General features: G+C 45.3%; 1 long non-coding RNA gene across 1 annotated transcript; it reads left to right on the plus strand.

Moving 5' to 3' along the window:
* Positions 1–5,471: 5,471 nt before the first annotated feature.
* On the plus strand, positions 5,472–27,453 carry LOC125088109 (uncharacterized). Its single transcript, XR_007123572.1, has 3 exons — positions 5,472–5,588; positions 22,286–22,470; positions 27,334–27,453. It is a non-coding gene; the product is annotated as an uncharacterized LOC125088109 (long non-coding RNA).

The raw sequence follows: 27,453 nt of genomic DNA on the forward strand, positions 1-27,453 counted from the left end.
CTACGAAGACATCACACTAAGTGAACAACCAGACACAAAAAGACAGATACCATATGATTCCGCTTGTATGGGGAACTGAGGAGAGGCAAATTCTTGGAGAAAGAAAGTAGAACGGAGGTTAGCCAGCACTGCAAGGAGAAGGGATGAGACATTATTTTTTGGTTCCAGAGTTTTCGTTTGTGAGATGAAGAAGTTTTGGAAATGGATAGCGGTGATGGTTGTACAACGTTGGGAATACAATGAACACCACAGAACTGCACTCTTAAAATGGTGAAAATGGCAAACTTCATGTTATGTGTCATATTCTATATTTTATGCTATAAAAATAATTCTAGCGAAATCAAGGGAAACTGGAAACTACCTCTTTTCCTTCATTCCTTTCTGTCCCTAACCCGACTCCCCCTCCCACCATATGTACCCCTCAGTTGTCCTTACCTCGGTTAAATAAGGTGGGGTGGGTAGAAATACAAGACTCACACTCACCATAGGCACTCAGTACAATGACTGTGGGATTGAGACAGTAGGGGCCAAGTCTGGCATCCCTCTCTCTTTTATCTTGTTCATCTTAATATTCCATTAAAATTATATTTACTTTTCCCTTAAAATTATTTTTGTTGAAAGACAGCTTGGTTCTTTTAGAACACATTCTTTGGCTTAATGGTGGTGTAACAGTGACACACTCAGTGTTGGAAACAGGGTTTTTATTTTATTTATTTTTTTAAGATTTTTATTTATTTATTTGACAGACAGAGATCACAAGTAGGCAGAGAGGCAGGCAAAGGGGGAGGGGGGAAGCAGGTTCCCCGCTGAGCAGAGAGCCCGATGCGGGGCTCGATCCCAGGACCTTGGGATCATGACCTGAGCTGAAGGCAGAGGCTTTTACCCACTGAGCCACCCAGGCGCCCTGAAACAGGGTTTTTAAATAGCTGCTTGTTAAGGGAATGGTTTTACTTCAAATTCAGTTCATAAAAACAGCAGCAGGGGAAAAAAAATAAGTCAACTTATTTTACTCCCAACTCCAAAGACAGGTCAGCTTCACCGGACAATTCTCACTGCAAAGGCCCTGTGGTAGAAATTGAACCAACTGTCTCAGAGACACCTGTCCCACCGAGACAAGCTTCCTTATCTCTTAAACCTGAGGAGTTAATGTGAACATTTGTAAGGAAAACGAAGGTTTTCCCTTATGTCTGCAAAAAAGCAGCATCAGATAAACTCTCACTCCTGAGAGAGAGAGAATTAAGAACCAGATAAATGAAGGATTTGGATATGAAGATTCAGAGCTGTGGAAGAGCTTTATTCCCAAATTAAAAGAAAAAATTTCAGTAAAACGTACTCATGCAATTAGGATCAAATAGACACCAACCACACTATTCGTGCTTAAGTGCTTTTTTGGTACTATATGCTCAGTTTTCTTACAGTACAGGGAGGAACGAATCCTAAAATACAAGTTTAATTTGACTTATTCTTACTCACCTCTTCTCACCAAAACTTTTAAGTAGATAATAACATAATTTGGCCAGAAGAATGGGCTCTGGAGATTTTTTTTTTTCCTTCTCCTTTTGTCTCCACACTTGGCATGGCTGTTTTCTTCCACAGTGGAAAAGCATTACTATGATGTGTAATCCATTATTTAACGTTGCTAAGCTTGGCTGTTTATATAAAAGGCACTATTTCCAACTGGAGACTGAGTGAAAAAGCACGATGTTCATTATTTAACCACTGGCAAATGGCGTGGCTCCCTGGGATGTCTGGTAGTAACTTGTGCTGAAATGTTAAAGAAATTAACCAAGAGTTTTTTGGGCAATGAGCTTAGGAAAACATACCCATATAATAATGATAGTTGGCTGGATCAAAGACCTTGGGACTTTTGATGCCCAGGTCGTGAGTTCAAGCCCCACCTTGTGTGTAGAGATTACTGAAGATAAGTAAATAAATACATATTTTTTTTAAATACATGTTAACTAAAATAATAACAACAAACATATATATGTATACATATATATATATATATATATATGTATATATATATATAATCAATCGCTGTTTTTACAGGACTGGCTTAAGTCCTTTAGAAGGCTACACTCAAAAAAAAAGATTATGCTGTCGTCTTCTTTTGTGATTCAAAATACAACAAAGACAACTGGAAAGTGCATTTCTTGCTTATTCCTGAGGCAGATTTTTTGCATTACCTGGACTTTGCCCAGATTGAATGCATCTCTTTGGACCACCCCCCCACCCCCAATCTCCAGCCCAGCCACGCTCGGGCCACCCAGGTATTACCACCAGACCCGTGGCAGGAAGACGGGGCAGGAGCTCCCACCCCTCAGCCTGCATCGAGTGAAAACAGTACACCAGAAGCGATTGATCCTGTATTTTCAATCACCTTACAAGCCTAATTGGATCGACCATTTTAATGGAAGTGTCTCATCAATTCAAGCCACCAGTCAATTAAATCTAACAATCAGTTTAACTGATCCCCCCCCCCCCGCGCCCCACCCCCGCAAACAGACCAAATATCTGAATGCAGGGAATTCACAGGCTGTTTTCACATCATGTACACATGGCCTTAATGACGAAATTGGACCCATGCCACTGCTGAGCTCATAGATTGTACAGAAATCACTCCGTGATATGCGGTGCCCCCCACCCCCACTGACCTTCCTTCGAACGAGAAGAAAATCCCAGCTAAGAATCAACTGGTCCTGTAGCCAAAGACTGCCTTGGCCCCAGGGTCTGAGGGCAAGAGACCCAGCCTCTGAAACGTTAGCACGCCTGCTGCCAGCTGGTACTTTGGGCGATGGGCACCTACCTACTCATTACAGCTCCCTACATGCGCCTACATGCATGCCCGAGCTTGGCACGGGGAGCACGCATTCCAGAAAATTCACAGCCTTCTGAACTAGAAAGGAGTCCTGTTTCCCCATAAGCCGACTTGCCTGGTTCCTTGGGTCTCAGTCCAAAACAGTGGTTACCTTCATTAGGAAAGGATCCAAGTCTTCTGTGCTTTTCACAGACCCCTCTGGGCACATAGAAGGTCCCAGAGTGGTGACGGGGCCCTCTCGTAAATGGCAGGGGTGTGTAAATTGATACACCTCTCCACAGTAAGCAACTGGGCATGATCTATCAAAATCCCAAACACATATGGCCTTTGTCCACAGAGTCGCTTCGCAGAATTTGTCCACAGACTCACATGCTCTCAGATTTGCAGAACGACCTGCTTTTCTTACTAAAGATACACTATTTTGCGATGGTGCGTAATATCGTTGAGTGATAACCCCATCTCAGTGTATTAAAAGGTTAACGTTTGTTTTATCTACTCATTTATTTATTTAAGTGAAACATCGTGCACCTACCAGTTATTTGATATGAAAAATGCCCTCATGTCTGGAAGGTGTGTAGATAATCTTTTTTTTTTTTAAGATGTGTTTATTGGGGCGCCTGGGTGGCTCAGTGGGTTAAGCCGCTGCCTTCGGCTCAGGTCATGATCCCAGGTCCTGGGTTCGAGCCCCACATCGGGCTTTCTGCTCAGCAGGGAGCCTGCTTCCTCCTCTCTCTCTGCCTGCCTCTCTGCTTACTTGTGATTTCTCTCTGTCAAATAAATAAATAAAATCTTTAAAAAAAAAAAAAAAGATGTGTTTATTTATTTGAGGAAGGGGGCTGTGAGGGAGGGGCAGAGGGAGAGGGAGACAAGCAGACTCAGACTCACCACTGAGCAGGGAACCCAACGCAAGACTTGATCCCAGGACCTCAAGGTCATGACCTGAGCTGACATCAAGAGTCAGATTCTCAAAGAACTAAGCCACCCAGTCACCCTGGTGTGTAGATAAGTTCAACAATAGGTTCTAGAGGTATCTTTGGGAATGTTTCTCTGGATTTTGACAAACTCCCCAGAACTTCTTTCTCTTCTATTCTTTTTTTTTTTTTAAGATTTTTTATTTATTTATTTGACAGAGAGAGATCACAAGTAGACAGAGAGGCAGGCAGAGAAAGAGAGAGAGAGAGAGAGGGAAGCAGGCTCCCCACTGAGCAGAGAGCCCGATGCGGGACTCGATCCCAGGACCCTGAGATCATGACCTGAGCCGAAGGCAGCGGCCTAACCCACTGAGCCACCCAGGCGCCCCTCTCTTCTATTCTTCATGACCATGATAGAGCCTGGAACACTTAATGGAACCTCCCTTTAAGAACACATATATTTGCTTTATCACAAATGCATAACATCCGAAAGCATTTCATTCATTCAATAAACAAATATTTGTTAAGATACCATTGCTGTCAGATGCTGGGGAACAGAAACAAAGGCACAATGTCCTGGGGGCCATAGGGAGAGAGCTGATGAAGGCATTAACAGAAGTCACCTAACGGTCAGTGTCATGAAGAAAAGCCAAACGCATGTTCTGCATCATGGGGACCCAACATTTTCCCCTTCCTGCCATAGACAACGCAAAAAAGGAGAGAGGAGAATTAAGCCACTGGCCATTTGATGACATTAAAACAAACTGTGCTGAGTATTTATAACAAATAAATTCATGGGGGCAAAGGCTGTGTTTCCAACAAAACAGAATATTCTAGTGAAATGATGGATTAGTTGTTTATAATAAGGTTAGAAGTGGTCAGTGGCTATCAGTGGCCCAGGACAGACATTGAGAGATTAACGCAATATGCAAAAAGTCCTTATCAATCCGAACAGAAATACTCTTTGAGATTTAAAAACATGCTAAGCCCGACAGCCAGGAATACCGCAAGAATCCCAATAGCAATGAGCAGAGGCCGTCAGCCCAGAACCAGAAACCTACTAAGTCAAGAAGGAAAAGTGTGAGGGGCGCCTGGGTGGCTCAGTGGGTTAAGGCCTCTGCCTTCGGCTCAGGTCATGATCCCAGGGTCCTGGGATTGAGCCCCACATAGGGCTCTCTGCTCTGCGGGGAGCCTGCTTCCTCCTCTCTCTCTCTCTGCCTGCCTCTCTGCCTACTTGTGATCTCTGTCTGTCGAATAAATAAATAAAATCTTAAAAAAAAAAAAGAAGAAGAAGGAAAAGTGTAAGATAAAGCAATTCCAGCATGGTTACTGAGAAAAAGGGGAAAAGAAAAGAAAAAGAGAAAGGAGAAGAGAAGAGAAGAGAGAAAAGAAAGGGCAAAGCAAGGGAAAGGAAGGGGAAGAGAAGGAGGAAGGGGAGGGAGGGAAGGGAAGAGAAGGGGAAAATCGATGAAAAAGAGATTACAAAAGGTCAGTGCCACGTCTGGGGTACCTGTTCCTCAGGCAGGTAAAAGGACAAGAATGTGAAAAGGCCGTTGTTAACCCCATTACACACATCAGCCATCTCAGAAGAGCAACACCATCCTTTAACTGAATTTCTGAAAGCTGTTTAGAAATATTTTCAAGTATGCGCTCCCCATGCCCCCTCTCTTTGTATGGTTGTTCCTTACCTACTTTGTGACATCATACGAGCATCACATGTGTGGTTCTGTCTCCTTGCTGCCCCTCCCTTGATCCAAGTTCTACAGTAAGTCACGTCGAATGCTCAACACCAGCCCTCATGGAACTGCTCCAAGCCATTTCAGCTGTCTGAAGCTTGTCCTCTGGAACATTCTTCGGTAAGGAACTGTCTTAACGACGTCACTCCACGTTCATCTAGCGTAACGCAGTGCTGTGAGAAGTCTGATGATAACCTAATTCCCTTTCCATGTCACTGGTTGGTTCCCATGTCACTGGCTGGTTTTGCCTTTTGTCCAAAGGATTTTTCTTCTCTCTCTTTTTTAAAGGCCAAAACTGGGGCGCCTGGGTGGCTCAGTCGGTGAAACATCTGCCTTCAGCTCAGGTCATGATCCCCTAGTCCTGGGATCGAGTCCCACATCGGCCTCCCTGCTTGGTGGGAAGCCTGCTTCTCCCTCTCCCTCTGCCTGCCACTCCCCCTGCTTGTGTGTGCACGCATGCTCTCTCATTCTCTCTCTCTCTGTCAAATAAAAAAGATCTTTAACAACAACAACAAAAAGCCCAAAACTTTCATGAGACTATGTCTTGGCGTTGGTCATTCTGGGTTGATATTCTCAGAAACATAGTACCTTTCCATAGGTAGCTTCCAATCTTTTTGTATTTTTGATTTTAGGAAATTTCTCTTGCATTATAGCTCTTAGCTCCGTTCCACTCCTCTGCCTTTCACCCTGAGGACCACGGCTAAGCTTGTATTGGATACGGTGCCCATACCAACTTGGTCTCTTTCCAGCACGCTCCCTATGCTCTGTCTCTCTGCCAGGCCCTCATCAGGCCCCCACTGAATGCGGCACCCACTTGCTCATTTCCTGTCCCTGTGTTCTCTTTACTTCTAGCACTCTTTGCCTCCTCTCCTAAGAAGACCATCAACTCCATAAGAACGAGAACCTTAGTCTAATCCAGCTTTTCTGTCTCCCCCAAATGGTCCCCAACCACCACAGCTCCCAGTTCCTTGTAGATTCTCATCAAATAGTCTTACAATTGAATCACATGACCTCTTTGCCCCGAGGTCCCTCTGAGGGGCTCCTGAGGGGATTGTAATAATCTGCCTCTTGCAGTAAAGTGGGGACATACGTGATAGGGATCAGAAAACTTCTTTAAATTTTCAGTAGGCGGTTGGGAGTCCTGACGCCAGCTGTCCCCTCCCTCTGGGCCTTGCCTACTCTGCTGTCATAATCCCGGATGAAAAGCATAGGCTTATTCTGCTAGCGCATAGCTTCATAGATCATTATTAACGAGGAAGAAAGGCTGCTAAAATTATGCTTACACTTGCCAGGTCTATGGACGCCTTGGACACCTGCTTTGTTTAGTAACGTTCTTCTCAGAGCAGAGTTAGTCCTGATTCTGTTTTTCATAAAGGAAATAATTTTCATGTACTATATTGAGGACAGCCTCTCATTTCATCTAATGCTGCATTGACATTAACTAAAGTTACTGATTTAATTAAGTAAGTAAATAAGGTAAAATAAGGTCATCAAAGTGACGATCAAAGCACTGTTTTTTGTGGATTACATTCAAATAATTTTTCATCATTCCCTCTTTCCCATCAAAATAGATTGTCATTATTCTCTTACGACATCATTTGTGAACAGAACAGGGTTTTTGAACATTTTTGTTTGCAGAACCCCACAAAATATTTTCAAAAACGACTACTTAAAAAAAAAATTATCTTACAAATTGTTGAACACTACACCAGAAATTAATGATGTACTATATGTTGGCTAACTGAACATAAGAATAATTTCAAAAATTTTTAAAAAAGTACCTTGTGTTTCCATAATTGCAAGGAATATAACTCAAATATAGTATTTATTGATATTTATAAATGAAATGGTTACAGGGCTCTTAAGAGGTTTTTTTCATTCAACAGATCAGTCTAATAAATATTCAGCCATCTGTTGGGAGATCAGGAAATTTAGGTTGGTTTATGAAGACCCGAGGTTTCGGAACTAGATTGCCTGGATTCAAATCCTGCTTTGCCACACACTGCAATTTTAGGAATTTATTGAATCTCTCTATCCTCTATTTCTTCATTTGAAAAAAAAAAGTCACTGAGAAGAAGCACTGCACGGCATTTTAGCACAATGAAATGAGCTAATGTGGCCAGTGATCCAGTGCCTGACACACACCAAGCCCTCAGGAGAAGTCAGATCCTACCACTATCAGCGTCTGAAAAAGACAGTCTTCAGCTCCTCTATACATCATACTATGCAATCCTGCGAGCGTCTGCGTTCTTCCGACTCTGCCGATAGCTTGATTTTAATAAAGAACTGGACAGTCACAGACCCAGCGCTTGGGGGTGTGAATACTGTACTTCACTCGAGTTTTTGTAGACAAAGCCAGCTGCGCAATGTTCTATCCGGACGAGAGCACGTGATCCAAACCAGCCTTCGGAATGAGGGCTCCTTCTGTGTAAGAGGACGAGTAAGACAATGACGTCCCAGGAATTCAGAAATCCTCCTGGTCCTGGTCACTGAGCTCTTTACCATAGACACTGCAAGGAAATACACACCTGAAAGTCCTGTTTCGTTGTTGAGATCGATGGACACTCAGCGGAAGCCTCATTCACAGCTAGTGTCATTTCTTCGCACAATGCATTTAGACAAATTATCCCTCCAAAGAGCAGGATCTCTGTGCATACATCCCCTTTCCTGACCGAATTTGCTGAGGAACGTGGCAACCTTGATGTTGCCCACTTGCAAACAGTGCAATTGAACCATCCCAGTGTTGCCGTTTGGGGGCTTGTGAAAGTGAAATAATGTGCAAATATCAGTGGGTGCTCATGCTGAGTGAAAGGAGCCACTCACAAAAAAGACCAATACTGTATGATTCCACTTTGATGAGGTACCTAGAGTCATCACATTTATAGAGACAGAAAGGAGAAGGGTGACTGCCAGGGGCTGGAGAAAGGGAACAGGGAGCGAGTGTTGACTGGGGACAGAGTTCAGGTGAGCAGGATAAAAGTACTGGAGATGTAATTTGGGGCGCCTGGGTGGCTCAATGGGTTAAGCCTCTGCCTTCGGCTCAGGTCATGATCTCAGGGTCCTGGGATCAAGCCCCACATCGGGCTCTCTGCTCAGCAGGGAGCCTGCTTCCCCCTCTCTCTCTGCCTGCCTTTCTGCCTACTTGTGATCTCTGTCTGTCAAATAAATAAAATCTTCAAAAAAAAAAAAAATCCTTGAACTGCAGATTTCACTTCAACTGCATTTTTATAAAAACGTACTGGAGATGGATGGTGGGGCAAAACAGCGTAGATGTACTTAATGCCATTGAACTATATGCATAAAAATTGTTTAAATGGTAATTTTTTTAAGATTTCATTTATTTGACAGACAGAGATCACAAGTAGGCAGAGAGAGAAAGGAGGGGAAACAGGCTCCCTGATGAGCAGAGAGCCCGATGCAAGACTCGATCCCAGGACTCTGGGATCATGACCCGAGCCGAAGGCAGAGGCTTCAACCCACTGAACCACCCAGGTGCCCCAAAATGGTAATTTTTAAAAAGAGTACATTTGGGGACACCTGGGTGGCTCAGTCAGTTAGGTGACCAACTCTTGACTTCAGCTCTGGTCATGATCTCAGGGTCATGAGGTTGAGCCCCTCACTGGGCTCCACACTGGGCGTGGAGCCTGCTTGAGATTCTCTCTCTCTCTCCCCTTCCCCAACTGCTTGCACTCCTCCACACTCTCTCTCTCCAATAAATAAATACATAGATCAATCAGTCAATCAATCAATAAACAGCAGCTGGCACCCGGACATCCTTCTACTGTCCTATGAAAGAGTAGGTTGATACAACTTTTTGGAGGACTATTAAAATCCATTTTTATTTCAAGACATGAAGATTTCATGATCTACCAACTCCATCACTACGAATACGTAAAGTAAGAAAGAAAACGTCAAGGATATATTAAACACTTCAGGTATAACAATGGTGGGTAGAGACTTTTTACAATAGCAAAGTAATGGGAAATGAGCTACGTTCACAACAATTGAGTTTGGTTAAAATACGTGTTGATTGTGCCACTGGTTATGATACCAACTATTTGTTTTACATTTGCTTTGTATTTGTAACTTGTATTTGTGTGAAACTCTTTAATTGCGTAGAAAAATATTTATGCCATATCATTATACAAGCAAAGTCAGTTACGTAACAGCTTGCTTAATATGATTCCATTTTTTAAAAAGTACATATGTAAATAAAAAGATGTAGATATAGGTCTTTATCTGAAAGCAAAGATGGCAAATTATTGTTATTTTTTTTAAAGACAGCCAGTTAAGCGTCTGCCTTTGGCTCATGTCATGATCCCAGGGTCCTGGGATAGAGTCCCTCATCAGGCTCCCTGCTCAGCGGGCTGCCGGCTTCTCCCTCTGCCTGCTGCTCCCCCTGCTTGTGCTCTCTCTCTCTCTCTCTCTCTGACAAATAAGTAAAATCTTTAAAAAAAATACTAAGGGTCATTGTTTACAATAAACAAGATATGGAAGCAATCTAAGTGTCCGTCAACAGAAGAATGGATAAGGAAAATGAGGTGTATGTATAAATGGAATATAACTCAGCCATAAAAAAGAATGAGGTTTGGGGGCGCCCGGGTGGTTTGGTGGGTTAAAGCCTCTGCCTTCACCTCAGGTCATCGTGATCCTAGGGTCCTGGGATCGAGTCTCGCATCAGGCTCTCTGCTCATCAGGGAGCCTGCTTCCCCTCCTTTCTCTCTCTGCCTGCCTCTCTGCCTACTTGTGATCTCTGTCTGTCAAATAAATAAAATCTTTAAAAAAAAAAAAGTGTGAGTTTTTTTTTGCTATTTGTGACAGCACGGATGGACCCAGAACGCGTGCTAAGTGAACTAAATCAGACAGAGACCGACAAACACCATACGATTTCACTTACATGGGGAGTCTGAAAAACGAAACAATCAAACAAAGCAGAAACAGACCCATAAATAGAGTGAACAAATTGGTGGTGCCCAGAGAGGTCTGGGGGTGGGGGATGGGTGGCAAGGTGGAAGGGGAGTGGGAACCGATGAGTCGGGGGAGGGGGGCAGAAGGTGCAGCACGGGGAATCCATAGTCAATGGATGTAAGAGTTCTGTGTGGTGGGACATCTTGGTGACTCAGTCGGTTAAGTGTCTACCTTCAGCTCAGGTCGTGATCCCAGGGTTCTGGGATTGAGCCCCACACATCGGGCTCCTTGCTCCATGGGAAGTCTGCTTCTCTTTCTGGCTGCTGTCTGCCCCTCCCCCACCCCGCAGCTTGTAAGTTTGCACTCTCTCTCTCTCTGACAAATAAATAAGCAAAATTAACAAAACAAAACAAAAAAAGAGCCCTGTATTGTGACAGATGAAAGCTACACCTGAGGGGAGCACAATGTAAGGTCCAGACCTGTGGAATCACTATGTTGGACACCTGAAACGAACATAATGTTCTTTGTCAAACATAAGCCATGAAAAACACACTAAGCTGTTATGTGCCTTTTCACTGTGTGATATTTAAACTGATGACATGAAAGCAGGGGTAAGGGGGTGCTGGTGGGGGACTTGCGGTAGCCTTAGCCCAAGGAAAGGCAATAACCAAACTACACACCCATGCATAGTCACCAACACTCGGACGGTAAGAGAATGCAATGTCACTAAATTGTGCCCCTGACCAAACCGTCACACTGATGAACTAATATCCTCACTGATGGCGGGGTGCCTGGGTGGCTCAGTGGGTTAAAGCCTCTCCCTTCAGCTCAGGTCATGATCCCGGGGTCCTGGGATCAAGCCCCGCATTGGGCGCTCTGCTCAGCAGGGAGCCTGCCTCCTCCTCTCTCTCTCTGCTTGCTTGTGATCTCTGTCAAATAAATAAATAAAATCTTAAAAAAAAAAAAAAGAACTAAAGACTTCTTTAAAAAAAAAAATTTAAAAATAAAAATAAAAATAAGTCCTCACTGATTATGAGATGCCTGGGTGGCTCAGTCGTTTGGGCATCTGCCTTCGGCTCAGGTCATAATCCCGGGGTCCTGGGATGGAGTCCTGTATCGGGCTCACTGCTGGGTGGGGAACCTGCTTCTCATTCTGCCTCTGCCTCGACCCCACTTGTGCACACTCTCTCACAAATAAACAAAATCAATTTTAAAATAAAAATTAAAAAAAATCCTGACTGAATACCAGTGTTTTTAATATTCTGAGCAACGAAGTGGAAAGTATACAGAAGACACTTCCGTTGTTGATAGGCCGTTAGTTAGCTGTGGGCTGGCGTCAGAGGGGACACATTACGCATAAACAGGTGACACCTTCAAAGGCTGAGGGCACAGCATCATGACCACCTAGCTTCCAATGCCCCCAGGGGGCTGAGAGACCAAGCCCCAGGTGCACAGTACTTGCTCCCCTCTTCCACCTCGGCCCCTGTGTAACCGAGGGCTTCATTATAACATAATTACATCATGGTTTCAAATCCATCCCCCGGTGGGGAGAGACAGACATGACAGTTCCAGCAAGAACCTTGTACGGCCCAAAATTCTCCCTCCCGATCGCTAGGTGGGGTCCCTTAGATGATTGGAGACAACCTTGGTAGGAGACTCACCTAGCTATGACTCAGACCCTCTGTCACGTAAAAAGAAAAGACACTCCCTCCACCCCAACCTCAGTGCAGTTACCACCTCAGGGCCTGCCTGGTCTCCCTTCTTGAGAGTGTGCAGTCCTGGGCCCCCGGGTTGCTCAGTCAGGTAAGCATCTGCCTTCAGCTCAGGTCACCAATCCTGGAGTTCCAGGATTGAGTCTCACATTGGGCTCCCCGCTCAGCTGGGAGTCTGCTTCTCCCCGTGTCCCGCCCCTTGATTGTGCTCTTCTCTCTGAAATAAAATCTTTAGAAAAAGAGACTGTGTGCAGTCCTTAATAAACTGTGTTATGCTTGTTACTTTCCTTCTGGATGTCTTTGTTTGAGCGTGGATACCCATGTAACTTTTGTGGTAAATCCAAGAACCGAAACCTCCGTTCGCACAACGCAGACTCTTCCACAGGTAACTCTGTGTAGAAAAGGAGGACAGTGTCTCACAGAAAAGTACTTGGACAGTTGTCTGAATTACACACTGAATCAGAGCTTTTCCCCCTCCCTGGAATATCATCATTACTTGAAAAGTGACAAGCTCTGGTGATTCACGCTTGGCTATCTGGCAGACGTGTTCTCGAAAATGAACAAAGTGAGTCTGTCACTTCAAGGAAAACAACTGACGGCATCGGTTGTCAAGGATAAAACGCAAAGCTTTCAAGGAATAATTAGAATTTTAGAAAACTTATATCTGTCACCATGAGCTTGACAGCTTGGAAATGCATTAAAGGCTTTAATATCGGCAGTGAAATGAATGAACATGATTGTTTTATCTTGTATTGAAAATGAATCATTAGTGGGGAGATTTGCAAAGCTCACCGAGCTGCTCTATTCCAAATGACCAATGCGTACTGTTTTAAGAATAGTGCACGGGTTAAAAATCCATCCCAAGTGCAAGACAGACTGATAAATGTTAACATAACATCACATAACATTCACAGATATGGTTTCAGATCCCACATTGTAACTAACTTTTAAGAAACTACTACTTAACAGTAGGGTTGTTCCCGAAAACATTACAAACATAACCATGGTACAATGCAAAAATTTTTCTTCAGAATATATACCCCCAAAGACTGGACAGCAGGGACTCAAACAAATATTTGCACACCCATATTTATGGCATCATTATTCATAATGGCCAATAGGCAGAAGAGACCCGAGAGTCCACTGATGGATAAATGGATAAACAAAACGTGGAATACCACGGACTATTTTTCAGCCAAAAAACAAAGGGAATTCTGACACACGCTACCATGTGGATGGACCTTGAAGACCTTATGCCAAGTGAAATAAGTCAGTCACATGAGGACAAAGAACATATGATCCCACGCATACGAGATACCTAAAGTAGTCAAAGTCACAGAGACTGAAAGTAGACTGGTGGTTGCCACAGGCAAGGGGGAGGGGAATGGGGAGTTAGTGCTGAACGGGGACAGAGTTTCCGTTTTGCAAGATGAGAAGAGTTCTGGAAGGAGACCGCTGAGATAGTTGCTCAACAAGGTCATTTTAAAGAAACATTCGTCAAAAGTTGAGGCTTCAACTGGCTTTTGTTTTCTTTTGATGGTTCCTCTTAGATTTGGTCAAAACACGGATGAGCAGCGTTTCACAAATGGAGACCCCCGTTCCCAACACCTGTCCCTTCTCTTAGGGGGAATCAAAATGTTCCTAAAACAGAGAAGAAGCAAGAAAGCTTAGTCTTTTGCAAAGCAATATGTATGCTTAAAATGGTTACAGAGATATGGAAGGAAGGAAGGAAGTTAGTTAGTTTGGGAACTGTCAAGTTTGGGTATTGCATCAAAAAAAAAAAAAAAACAACCACAATTATCTAAAAGGCTATTAAAATACTCCTCCTTTTTCCAACCGTGCATCTCTGCAAGGTCGGATTTTCTTGACAGACTTCAACAAAAACAACATATTACAACAAATTGAATGCAGAAGCAGAGATAGAAATCCAGCTGCCTTCTATCAAGCCAGACATAAAAGACATTTGCACAAATGTAAAGCTATGCCACTCCCCCTGCTATACATTTCCTTTGTTTTGGAAAATAGAGTTATTTTCCATAAAAATATGTTACTTATGTTACCATGTAATGGCCTTATTATGGCTATTTTCGGCATCAATTAATAATAAAATTTTCATGTTTTTCTCTTTTAATTTCTAATATGAAAAATATCCATAGATATAACCGTATAGATGTAAAAGCTCTTTATGGTCTTCAATAAATGTTCCACTGTGTTAAGCATTGAGACCAGTAAAGAAGCACTGTTTTAGCACATGGTAAATGCTCAATTAATACTTCCTGAATGACATTCACCCCCTCCACTCCTTGCTGAGTAAGAAGTCAGGACTTCTAGGGCTCCGTGATCTTCTAACCTTCGGGAGGCTTCTCTCACTCCTGGGATCCACACCTGTTGAAAACCCTGCTGTGTCCTTCTGTCTGTCAAACACCCAGACCCTACTCCCGCAATAACCATTTGCCAAAAGTGTTGTCAAACAACGAACGGCCCCGTAATTGAGTTTCTGAAAGAACATGCCCTCAGGTGAGTTTAGAAGAAATGTTACAAATTAAGATAATAGACGAGTATGTGAAACGTACGTCAAAATTGTCAGGAGGATGCTAGCTCACAAATCATGAACTTGGCAGAGCAGATACCATCTGTCCACCGAGTACTTTCCCTTGTTTTATCGAGATTTTTGCTGCCTTGGAAAATTGTAACTCGTATCACAGTGTGTCGTAATCCTGGATTTGTATAAACGGGTAATTAATACCCCCCGAAAACAGCAACGACGAGCAAACCTCATTACAGAAAACACACTCCTGGGGTTTACAACAAAAAGCCACTAGAACAGGTAAAAGGGCTCGGGGCCAGGCTGGCGGAGGAAGAACATTCTTGCCACTTTGGATCAATGAAATGGAATGATCACTGGGGAGGGGATCCCTGGGGAGGGGATCACTGGGGAGGGGATCACTGGGGAGGGGATCACTGGGGAGGGGATCACTGGGGAGGGGATCACTGGGGAGGGGATCACTGGGGAGAGGGCTTTCCTGGCAGAATCTCGAATGCCTCTTTGAGTGGAATGTTGAATTTTCTTAATCACGGAGAACACCCACTTCCCTTTGGAGGCACACACTCTCGGACCTCTGCCCATGTCCCTTAGCACTGGTCACTGCCATGAGCAACCCCCGGAATGTCTCCCACTGTTGCACCCGGACTCCTTGCCTTTGGCATCTGTCTGGCCACTGGGAGCCCACTTGGCCAGAGTGAGGGCAAGCCAGGGACAGAATGCCTCCTGGAAAAATCCTCAACCCACGACTCTCAGGGCTCGATGGATAAATGGCTCAGCTCCCATTCTTCTCCGAGGGGTAACTCTGGAGCTTGCCCTCTGCTGGTCTCAGAGCTCCCCGGGAACACCGCGCCCAGTCACCCACCCTGCTAACCTGCTCAACCATGCAAACGTTAACTGGTCTCCTGGGGCATCCCAACTGCCCCCATTCTTTCTGGTGTTTCTCCTCCATTCACCTTCCAAATTAACAACTCGCACAAAACTCTTGGTCTCTGGCCCTGCTTCTAGGAAACTAGAACTTAATTTAAAGATAAGACTTAGGGCGCCCGGGTGGCTCAGTGGGTTAAAACCTCTGCCCTCTGCTTGGGTCATGATCTCAGGGTCCTGGGATGGAGCCCGGCATTGGGCTCTCTGCTCAGTGGGGAGCCTGCTTCCTCCTCTCTCTCTGCCTGCCTCTCTGCCTACTTGTGATCTCTCTCTGTCAAATAAATAAAATCTTAAAAAAATAATAATAAAAATTAAAAAAAATAAAGCTAGGACTTAATTTAAAGAAGCACACTTTTTTTTTTTTTTTTTTTTTTTTGCTTGTTCGGATGAAGAGCCTGTTGCAAACTGAGAACCCTGCTCCCAGCACCCGTCGCACCTTCTCTGCCGGGACGGAATCAAACTGTTCCTGAAACAGACAGGAAGCATGAAATCTTATTCTTTTGCAAAAGCAACACTAGGGCTGTGTCTTGGGTGAAGGTCTGGGTTCCCTCTGCCCCAGGCTTACCTACCTGCCAGCTGCTTTCAGTTTTCAGCGAGGACAGGGTCCCCAGGAAGAACTCAACGGGGGCTGGGTCTCCACAGGGCGAGAGGGACAAAGTGCAGCTGGGCTGGGCCAGCAGCTGCCTCCAGGCCAGCAGCCTTCCCTGCAGGACAGCCCGGCGCCCAGCCCACCAGCGAGCCACTGTTTGCATGGGCTTTGCCCCCCGTTATCTGTGCCCCCTTGATCTCTGTTTGCTTTTCTGACCTCTCACCCCTCTGTCGGCCCCAACTTCAAGTGTTATCGCGCTCTTTTGTCTTTGTCACCACTCTGTCCTGGTCACCTCCACCGACCGTCAACACCACACAAACACGGAACGAGAGGGAAAGAATGGTTAGAAAAGAAGAGAAGTGCCCTTTTCATTTCTTTTTTTTTTTTTTTAAGAGCAAGGAACTTGTTTAACTTGCATTGGCCAACCAGGACACCTCATTGACTCACTGATTCCAATGGTCAACCTGATAGAATTCGTCAATAAATGCAAGGCCAGAGGGGTTCAAGGCTTCCTGCTCGCCCCTCCTACCGTGACCTGAGCGGTAAGAGACACCTGCTAGCAGAAAAACCGGGTTCCCAAGCTTGTGTTGGCAACCAGCTCACAAAAGGGACTTGTCGAAGGAATGCAAAATCTTAAGTCAGACTCATCTCATGTGGAACTCTTAAAATATTCCGAAAACTGCTTTTGGAAAACACAACTTCCTCCCTAAGGCATCCATGCCCTGGGCAGTGGATTAGGTCTTCTAGAGTTATCTTGGGGGCTCCTGGGTGGCTCAGTCATTAAGCATCCGCCTTCAGCTCAGGTCATGATCTTGGGGTCCTGGAATCGAGCCCCGCATCGGGCTCCCTGCTTGGCAGGAAGCCAGTCTCTCCCTCTCCCACTCCCCCTGCTTGTGTCCCCTCTCTTGCTGTGTCTCTCTCTGTCAAATAAATAAAATCTTTAAAAAAAAAAAAAAGATTTATCTTGGCGAGGCTATAAATAGGTCATTCGGAAACCATCTCTAAATCCCCAGTTTAAAAATAATAATCAAGGAAAAATGCACCAACAGGAACGGCAAAAGGAAAATAAAAGGGAGATGTCTAGCTTTGCGTGGGCCACACACACACACACACATATGTGCATATAGGTGGGTTTCCCTGTGCAAACTCACAAACATGGCTCAGAATGATGATGATGTCATAAAGGAGAGGGGAAACTTAAAAAAAAAGGGAGAGACAGAAACCAAAACTACTTTAAAATTATATTTTAGTTAAATTTATATAAAAAGCAACTTTGGAATTTTATCTGGCAATTTAAAGCCAAAGTGATGTTTTTTGTTCTCTCTTTTCTCAGTATCATTGAATGAATTTCTATGAGTTTTATAAAGAAAATAAAAGCATCTAAAAACTCGAGGGACAGCTGGGTGGCTCAGTCAGTTTAGCATCTGCCTCTGGCTCAGGTTATAATCCCAGAGTCCTGAGATCGAATCCCACACTGGGCTCCTTGCTTAGCGAGGAGCCTGCTTCTCCCTCTGCCTGCCGCCCCCTCCCCCCACCTGTGGTCACACTCTCTTTTACTCTCTCATGAATAAACAAATAAAATCTATAAAAACTCAGGATACATGACCAAATTGATTATTTTGACAAAAGAGTTTAATCAGTCTAATTCAAGAGTTTGAGTAGTTCTCTGAACATTTATATCCACACTTCAACTGTCCTGGAAAATAATTTGACAACATTTATGAAAAACCTTAATAATATTCTTTTTTTTTTCCAACTCAAAAATTGCAATGTCAAAAATCTACACTAGGAAATTTTCAAACATTCAGACCCAGGTTAGCACTCAAGGTATCCACTGCCGTATTGAAACCTGAAAGCAACTATTATTCCCACAACAGAAAGCAACTTATGATATATCCGTGCTACAAAATATCATTCGGCCGTCCAATGATCACAGTAGTATCACCTCAATGTCAGGATCATGTGTGCCTGTGTGTACTCGTGTTTTTTTGTATGTGGTTGAAATTATATCAAATATGAGCTTTACATCCTGTTTTATTAAACAGTATGTTTGGAGCCTTGCAATAGCTTTCACCACCATCATTTTGATCCTGGGACCCCCACCACCTGTTTTCTCAGGTGTCCACAGCATGACTAAACCCCACTCATCAGCATGTCCTTCGTGGGTTCTCCTTCCCCCTGCCATACCCTAAATCTCTCCCCTCCCCACCTCTGCCTGCTTCCTGGGAAATGAACCACTTTGCTTCACATCCTTGCCTCAGGCTCTGCTTGGGAGGGAGCCCAGCTGACATACTTGACTCCAAGTAGCTCTTCAATAAATACTGGTTGAGTGGATAGACAACTGAATCCGCTCTCACTGGGGCTGGTTTGGGGTTAACAGCGCAGCAAGCCCTTTCACTGAAGATAAAGAACCCTGTAAGAGGAACAGGTAAAAACAAACTGGGGGGCAAAGGGGCATCTGCTTATTTGCATAAACCAATGTGAGGCCGTTTACAAGTCAGTCACGTTGCTAAATAACACAGACCCTGCAGAATCCGGGCCTTTGTGTCTGTGGTCCCGTTTTACCGGCAATGGAGGTGCCTACTTCATCCCAGGAAGAAAATCACCCTTTGAAGGGGTCCGGTGGCTGCAGAATATTCTCGAACTCCCTCCTTTCTGAGTGTTCCAGGGTCACGGACTAAATTAAATTTGGGGCAGGAACCAAATACTTCATTTCTGACTAGTTACACATCATTAGGAAAATATCCTCTGCTCCACTCTTCATGAGCCTGCTAGGTTTTCCTGATGGCCCCTTTCAACATCTGCGAGCAGCTGGACGGGCCAGCTATGCTGGGACGGGTTCTCGCATGGTCTAACGTAAACAATCACGGAGACACTGATTAATTTCTCAAGACTCAAAAATAATTAAGGTAACGATAATCCCTCACCCATGCAACTCCCCCATTTTAACAACCATTTAGGGGGGGAGGTGGCAGAGGTCAGCCAAAACATTCAGGCTGAAGTTCCCATAACTGTCCTGTGGTATGCACCCGGGAGAGTCATTAGAAAGTCCGACAAGGGGGGACCGAGGCACCCCTATGATCCCCAGAGAGTTGTCCACCTGCCCCCACCCCGTGCAAACCACATCCACCTCTCGCTTGTGAGTTGGGAGGGGGACCGATATGACTGTGAGCCTCTCCCGAGGAGGAGAGAGCCGAAAGCCAACAAGAATGGAAAGCAGGGACTCAAACCGATGTTTCCACCGCCTTGTGCAATCCAGCCTAATTCACAACAGCTGGAAGGTGGAAACAACTGGCATGTCTGCAGACAGGTGAATGGGTAGATAAAACAGGCTGGGGGCGCCTGGGTGGCTCAGTGGGTTAAAGCCTCTGCCTTCAGCTCAGGTCATGATCCTGGAGTCCTGGGATCAAGCCCCACATAGGGCTATCTGCTCAGCAGGGAGCCTGCTTCCCTTCCTCTCTCTGCCTGCCTCTGCCTACTTGTGATCTCTCTCTCCATCAAATAAAAAAAAAAAAAAATCTTTAATAAAAAAATTAAAAAAAAAAAACAGGCTGTACCCGGGCTGTGGAATATTATTTTGCCATAAAAGAGAATGACCTTTTTCTTTTTTAAGATCTTTATTTATTTATTTGAGAGACAGAAGGGACTGAGAGAGAGGGAAAAGCAGACTCCCTGCTGAGCAGGGAGCCTGACAGGGGACTCCATCCCAGGACCCAGGGGTCTTGACCCAAGCTGAAGGCAGACGCTTAACCGACTGAGCCACCCAGGCACCCCAAAGGGCAGGACTTTCTGGATGCAGGGTATAACATGGGTGAATTCTGGAAACACTATGCTCGCTGAAATAAACCAGTCCCAAAAGGACGAAGACTGCGTGAGGTACGTAGAGTCACCAAAGTCAGAGACACAGAAAGTAGAGAGGCAGCTTCAGCGGTTGGGGGGGGTGGCACACAGGGGCTGGATTTGGTGTTTAGTTTTAAGTATTAGGTTATTAGGTTTCAGCTCTAGGTATTGCAAAGGGTGCTGGAGATCGAGGGTGGCAATGATCGCTCCAGAATGGGACGTACTTAGTACCACTGAACTGTGCCCTTTGAATGGTTATGGTGGTAAATTTTATGTATATGTTACCAAAATTTTAAAAATACATATATATTTAAACATGTGCCTTCACACCAGAGCTCACCAAGTCAATGCCCCCAGAGCCCCGGCTGGGGATCTCAACAGGGTAAAGCAGATAGAAGCTGTCTTAGTCTGTTCCGTCTACTCTAATAGAATACCACAGACGGGGTGGCTTGACAACAACAGAAATTTATTTCTCATGGTTCTGGAGACCGGACGCCCAAGGTCAAATGCTGGTGTGGTTGGGGGAGGGCCCTCTTCCGGGTCACGTGCTTCTCCCTGGGTCCCTATGTCGTGACAGGGGCCAGGGAACTTGGTGAGGTCTCTCATCGGGGTGCTAATCCCATCACGAGGGCTCCACCCCCAAGACCTAATCACCTCCCAAAGGCCCCATATCTTAACACCGTTGCGTTTCAACATACAAACTTTGTGGGGGCCCAAACCTTCAGATCATAGCAGAAGCCACTGTCCGTGGAGAGCAGAGACCCACCTTGTCTAACCGAGCCTTAGGGTTACTTACTGCTCCTGAGCAGGGAGCTGGGCCCAGAGGAGCAGAGACGACGGTCTCTGCTTACGACCCAGTGTGAGAGATCCAGATAACTTAGAAGAGAAGGTCACCAAACAGTGGAGGGTTTAAACACCCGGCAATGGCGGCAAGGGCCAAAGGCAATGGGTAAATGGAAAAATGGCAGAGCAAGGATCATCAGGGAAGGCTCCCGCAGGGAAAGGAGGAAGCATGAAATCATCTGCAATAAGAAAGCTCCTGGCCCTGTGCTGAGGACTTAGGCCTGATGGACAGACACCGGGGACTGACTGACACACTGGGGACCTGTGAGAGGTCACCCAGGCATGAGGTACGGACCCCATCGCCAAACCAGAAGGATGCTGAACAAGCATCAAGAAGCTGGTCAAGGGACCTGGACAGAGAATGAACAGAGATGTTAGAGGGAACAGTGACAGACCGGGGACATCGCGAATGTGTCCACTTTCCCCTCACTCTTCAAGACTCTGAAATCCCAGGGTCCTGGGATCAAGCCCTACATCAGGCTCTCTGCTCAGCGGGGGGCCTGCTTCCTCCTCTCTCTGCCTGCCTCTCTGTCTCCTTGTGATCTCTCTGTCAAATAAATAAACAAAATCTTAAAAAAAAAAAAAAGGACTCTGAAATGCTACCCCCAGGGATGCCCCAGCCTCTTGTCACTGCTCCCATTCAAGACCCAACTTCATACCCACCATTCGAGTATAACCTTCACAGCCCTAGCCCCTGCAAGCCACCTGCCGGCTCCCTGCTGTGGTAGAGCACCCATCCCTCCACGGCCGGGTCCTCACCTCCTGTGCCTCTGCATGGGTGACGGCTTATGTCTGCCCTATGTGTTTCTGGTGTTGTGACTCGGTGGAAGGTTCTCTGGACAGAGAATCAAGTGGCCAGGTTTTCAACATCTCTGACATCACATCCCTCCCCACCACACACACAATCCTGTACCTCTCTGGGTCTCAGTTCCTCCATCTGTGAAATCAAGAATGGCTCCAGTTCCAACATCTCAGAGGGCTCGAGTTCCAGCATTCTATCAACCTGCCTTATTCCTCCCAGGAATACATATCAGCACGCAACAGCACGTTCCCCCGTGTAGGACTCCCAGAGAGTCCCATATGGTTGGCCCCAGCTGGTTGATTTTCAGGCTAAAGTCTGCTGACAATGCCTGTGAAAGCACATTCTAGAAAGTTGTACACGGAGGTATCCTTACAGGGCCACCCCGTGAAAGGGGGATACTTGAGTGGGGTTACACAATGGGTTACAGCAACCCATCAGCTTGCCCGTTACACCTCCTTGCTTCAGGGAGAGAGCTCACGATCTCCCCCCCCAAAGTCCCGTTAATTGATCCCATGGTTTCATTGAGTGAATTCAAGGTGGAAAAAAAAATTGATGCAAGTCATTCGATGCAAGGGTTGCTTTGATGCAATTCTCTTGCCTTGTTGTAAATATTCATGCTGACATCATGCATATTCCAACTGTACTTAATTCCAGGCTGCGTGAAGTGACAGGTGGAAACACAGACGGATTTTCAGCTTGATGAAGGAAGACCCGTTTTCTTTGATGACGGAGAACTGGAGCAGATCTGGAAAGCACTGCAAGATATGTACCCTTCCCAAGACACCCAGTGAGGCACTATTCGACCAGTGTGAACCAAGAGCGTGCTTGAGGGAAACAAGGTAGCTGGTGCAGGGCCTCCTTTAGATGGGGCGGTCGGGGAGGGAGCCCTCGGAGACCTAGAGAGTGCAAATGCACTGCTATGGGACGAGGTGGAGGGAAATCACCCCAGAGAGGACAAAGAGGAAGTGTAAAATCTTGGAGGCAGAGGATTTGATGCACAGAGCAAGAGATTAGTGAGCAAGGCGGAGAGGGGTACACAGGGACCCTGGAGAAACCAAGGGTCAAATTACATAAGGATGTAGAGGTCAAAGCACAAAGATTCGATTCCAAGTACAAAGGGAATCCACTGGAAAGTTTCAGGTCAAAAATGTGACTTGACCATTATTTCTGTTTCAAAAAAAAAAAAAAACCATCTCCGTGGCTATGAGCAGAGTAGAAGCTTCCAACAGCCTGTTTAACTCTGTTAAGTTCAGTATATTCCAAAGAAGTTCGATCACAGAACCCCTGTTCTCCCCACAGAGCACAGTAGAGTTTCATGATTCCATTCCAGTAGGAGATCACATGGTATAGGGCCGATGATCTCCCAAAGAATTTTTTGTTGCTCTGAAGGTTTCGAACATCCAAACTGAAATCTCAAACCCACCCCAGATGGTAGTAACTAATAACAAGGAGAAAAATGAATCCATCCGATAGGAAATGGGGACACAATTGGCATCACCTGCTCAGGTGGTTTCGTTGGTCACCTTCATTTTTCAGATGAGAAGCGCCTGGGGCTTCACACACAGAATGATTTCGTAAAACCCATGTTATCAGGGGCTGGTGACCTCAGGATTCTTAACCACCATACAATAAACACATCCCTGGATATACAGAGGATAATCATCTCCTGTGATCACGCCACCTTAATTTTCTTCTCTTCGGTGGCTCAGGTCCCTCACTGGTGAGCTTAGACGCACAGAACTCAGTGCATCCTCTCAAGCCTGTTAGCCAGACAATTGTGATGTACTCTCTGCCATGGGCTGGAGAAGAGCAGCAGCGGAGAGGGTGATGAGAGTGGTAACATCTCTTGATACCTTCACCATAATCCCCTGGTAGGTCATGGAGGAATTCCCTTGAGCCTGCCAAACAACTGGATGCCCATTTGAGTCCTGTGGTCTACAGATTTGTACTGTAACCGAGGTATGTGTGTGTGTGTGTGTGTGTGTGTGTGTGTGTGTGTGCACATGAGGATCAGGCCCATGTCGGGCTCGGTTTAAAAACCTAGCTGTGAAAAATCACAGCTTTTCAAAAGGAACAAAATATCTGAATAGACGAGTCACTAGAGACAAACTAAAAATGGCGTTCCACTATTTATTAATGATAGAGACACGTGGCGAATGTGTGTTATTTCACCTGCGGAGAAGACAATCCAAATTCTACTGGAAAATGTTCTACTCAAGTAGGTATTGCTAATGGATATATTACTCACCTTTCTTGGGGCATGGGAGCCAAGCTGGATGAATGGAATTACTCTTAAGAATTTTTATTCAGGGGGCACCTGGGTGGCTCAGCGGGTTAAAGCCTCTGCCTTCAGCTCAGGTCATGATCCCAGGGTCCTGGGATCGAGCCCTGCATCGGGCTCCCTGCTGAGCAGGGAGCCTGCTTCCCCCCTCTCTCTGCCTGTCTCTCTGCCTACTTGTGATCTCTGTCAAATAAATAAATAAAATCTTTAAAAAAAAAAATTTTTATTCAGGAGCACCTGGGTGACTTAGTCGGTGAAGCCTCTGCCTTCGGCTCAAGTCATGATCCCAGAGTCCTGGGATCGAGTTCCGCATCAGACTCCCTGATCAGCTGAGAATCTGCTTTTTCCTCTCCCTTTGCCCTTCCCCTACCCCCTGCTCATGCTTGCTCTCTCTTTCTCTCTCAAATAAGTAAAATCTTTAAAAAAAAAAGGGGGGGGATTCTTATTTCAACAGGATCTGGCAGAGAAGAGGCTTTGGGTCTCTGCTCATGTCATGAAAGCCTTGAGTCTGGAACTTTCTGGAGTCACATCTATAAATCATCCCTGCCCCACTGACACATACACACACATTCACACCCTCTCTCCCTGGTCCGCTGTGGGAAGGCATGAAGTCGGAGCAACTGGGCCCCGCACTGAGAAACCAAGAACTGGATGGCATTCCATTCCGGCTGCCCACCAGCCCAGCCCCATCTACCTCACTCCTTTGGTTCTCATTTTTGAGCCAGTAAACATTCCTGCTTTTTGTCTGAGCTAAGCCAAGCCTGGGTTCTATCCTTATTAATATAGCAAATAAGCATACCATTGATTTGCTGAATGAAAAAGAGGAGGGGCGTCTGTGTGGCTCAGTCGGTTAAGCGTCCGATTCTTGATTTTGGCTGAGGTGGAGATCTCAGGGTCATGAGATGGAGCCCTACTTTGAGCTCCGTGCACTGGGTGGTCAGCAAAATTCCACAACAGCCCACTTCATGAATCAACATAGGAAGAAAAAAAAATAAGTGTCATCTCTATCCAAATGCTGCCCCAGGTAACCGCCTCTTGCAAATGTTCCCCATCTTAACCACAGGCTGTCCTTAGATTGGAGCCAAAGTGGAGAGATGATAGCCACCAGCCTCTGAGCACTCTTCCTTCCAGCAAACCCATCCATCCATGATGCAATCGAATTCTCTCCTCGCCTTAATTTTGATCCCATGTTCATCTAACAACTTTTTGATGACCATGCTGGTGACATGGATTTCATGGTTTTTTTTTTTATTCCCTTTGACAGTGATATATATATATATATATATATATATATATACACACACACACAAATCATAGAGAGGTCTCCGATGGACATTCAGTGCATGTATAGCATTCTGAGGCCAAATACACTGGTTTTATTCATATATGGATTTCTGGTCTTTGTCATGGTCATGGTTTCCATTGACTATCAGTAATGGATATCTTGGTATCATTCTCACCACCCTGTGCATTTTAATTGGCGAGATTCACTCTCCTGGGATCAGATCCTTGTGAGGGAGAAAGAGTGAGTTTCTGGATCTTCAAAGTCCGTTTCTTCTTTCCAGTTTTTTCCTTTAGATGGTGCCTCTGAAGCTTTTCCACGCAGACTGGGCGCACAACACGGGAACACGTTATCATTCCTAGTCTACAAGAGAGGTACATATTTGAAAGAGTGGTGAATCCCATTGTTGGGAGATACGAGTCAGCGGGAACTCTTACACTTTTGGTGGAAAATGGGTGTATTCTCGTTGCTGAAAAGCGTTGCTATGCACATCAAACAGCATAGCATGTTTATTTTACACTTTTAACCAGAAGTCCTCTGTCCCTGATTTTACCTTAAGGAGAGAATCAGAAACTACGCAACATACATGTGTAGAAATATCCACTGCAACAATTTTTATTCTGGTAAAATGTTGGAAACCACCAAGGGAATAGTTCAGTAAAATCATGGAGCAGGGAATCCTACACCTAAAAATGGTTCTATTGATACAGCACGATATTTTCTTGAGTAAAAAGTATTTATTTAATAGAGCAATTTTTTAAAGACTTTATTTATATATTTGAGAGAGAGCGAGTGTGAGCATGAACGGGAGTGGGGGGTCAGGGAGAGGGAGAAGCAGGCTTCCACTGAGCAAGGAGCCGGACGCGGGGCTCTATCCCAGGACCCTGAGATCATGACCCAAGCCTAAGGCAGATGCTTCACTGACTGAGCCACTCAAGTGCCCCAACAGAGCCCTTTTTAAGGAATAATGACTGTTTTACACAATTGTATACATACTTCACATACCTTTGTATGCACAGCAAATTATCAATCGGGATGGAGGGAAAGTAGGTGATTTTTACCATTCGAATCGGCCCAATAAATATGAAGCTGTTTTTCCATCTCTTTCTACATTCTATTGAAACAAGTTTGTAAGGAGATGTTCTGGAAAAATCCTAAAACCCTAAAAATAATATATTTCTATATCCTTATAAACGTATGCTCTGGGGAAAGTGTCTCACTGTACTCAAACAAAGCTGACGTGTGGCAAACACTCACTGTAGCCCTTGTGGCTCCAGCAGACAGCTCGGGTTTAGGTCCCAGATTATATATGTTTCAAGGGCAGAGGTCAGATGGGAAGAAGGAAGCTACGAGAAGATAGAGCATTGGTGTAACTCCCACCCATGGCCAAGTACTATTTCGGGACTAGAGAGCAGGCTTCGGGCCATTGCCCAAACAGGGCTTTCTCTTGCTGCTTTGTCCCTGAGGCAGAAAGGAAGTTCCTCACAGTCCATTGGTACTACCAAGTATGTTGTTATTTTTATAAACGACACTGCGTTAATAGGGGTAAGTCGTGGCGTTTGTAGGTTTCATGAATACTTATTATTTAAACAATACAGTGGAATACAAAAGAGGCCAATAGTACATATTCTCAGCTAACCCATGTGCTACCTTCTTGAACACACCACGCGCATAAAGATGGGTCGTATCCCGAGCATGGGAGGCAAGGCAACGTACCAGTGAGTACGAGTTCTAGAATCCGGTGACTGGGTTCAAGACTTGGCTACTCTACCTCTGAGCCAGGGGTCTTTGGATAAGTTGTTTCATCCCTCCAAGCCCCTATTTCCCTGTCTCTAAAACAGGCATAGTGATAAAAGCAGACAGCTCATAAAGCCAATTTTGGATCAGAAACCTAAGGCAGTGTGCCTGCCAAATTGCAGGCATTAAAAGACAAGACAACAAGCCCCCAAATAGAATTGTTTCTGCTGAGCCCCACGTCACCAAACTGAGACTTAATGACAGTCTTAGATCTCCCAGAAACAGAACCCCAAAGCAGACAGGAATCACCTGATCAGCACGATTGAGGCCAACTGCCTGGTAGACCCCCACCGTCCCCTAAACTCAGTGACCTTGCAATAACCAACCTGTATTTTTTGGCAGGTATGGCTTCCTTGTTCCGACCTCCTTCTGCCCAGGAAAGTCTTCCATTTTGCGCAGCCCTCCGAGCTCCTGGCGAGGTGCTGGATGGGAAGCTCCCTGATTCATGCATGAACTGTTGAA

Source organism: Lutra lutra, chromosome 16 (genome assembly GCF_902655055.1).
Source record: "Lutra lutra chromosome 16, mLutLut1.2, whole genome shotgun sequence".
Taxonomy (NCBI): Eukaryota; Metazoa; Chordata; class Mammalia; order Carnivora; family Mustelidae; genus Lutra; species Lutra lutra.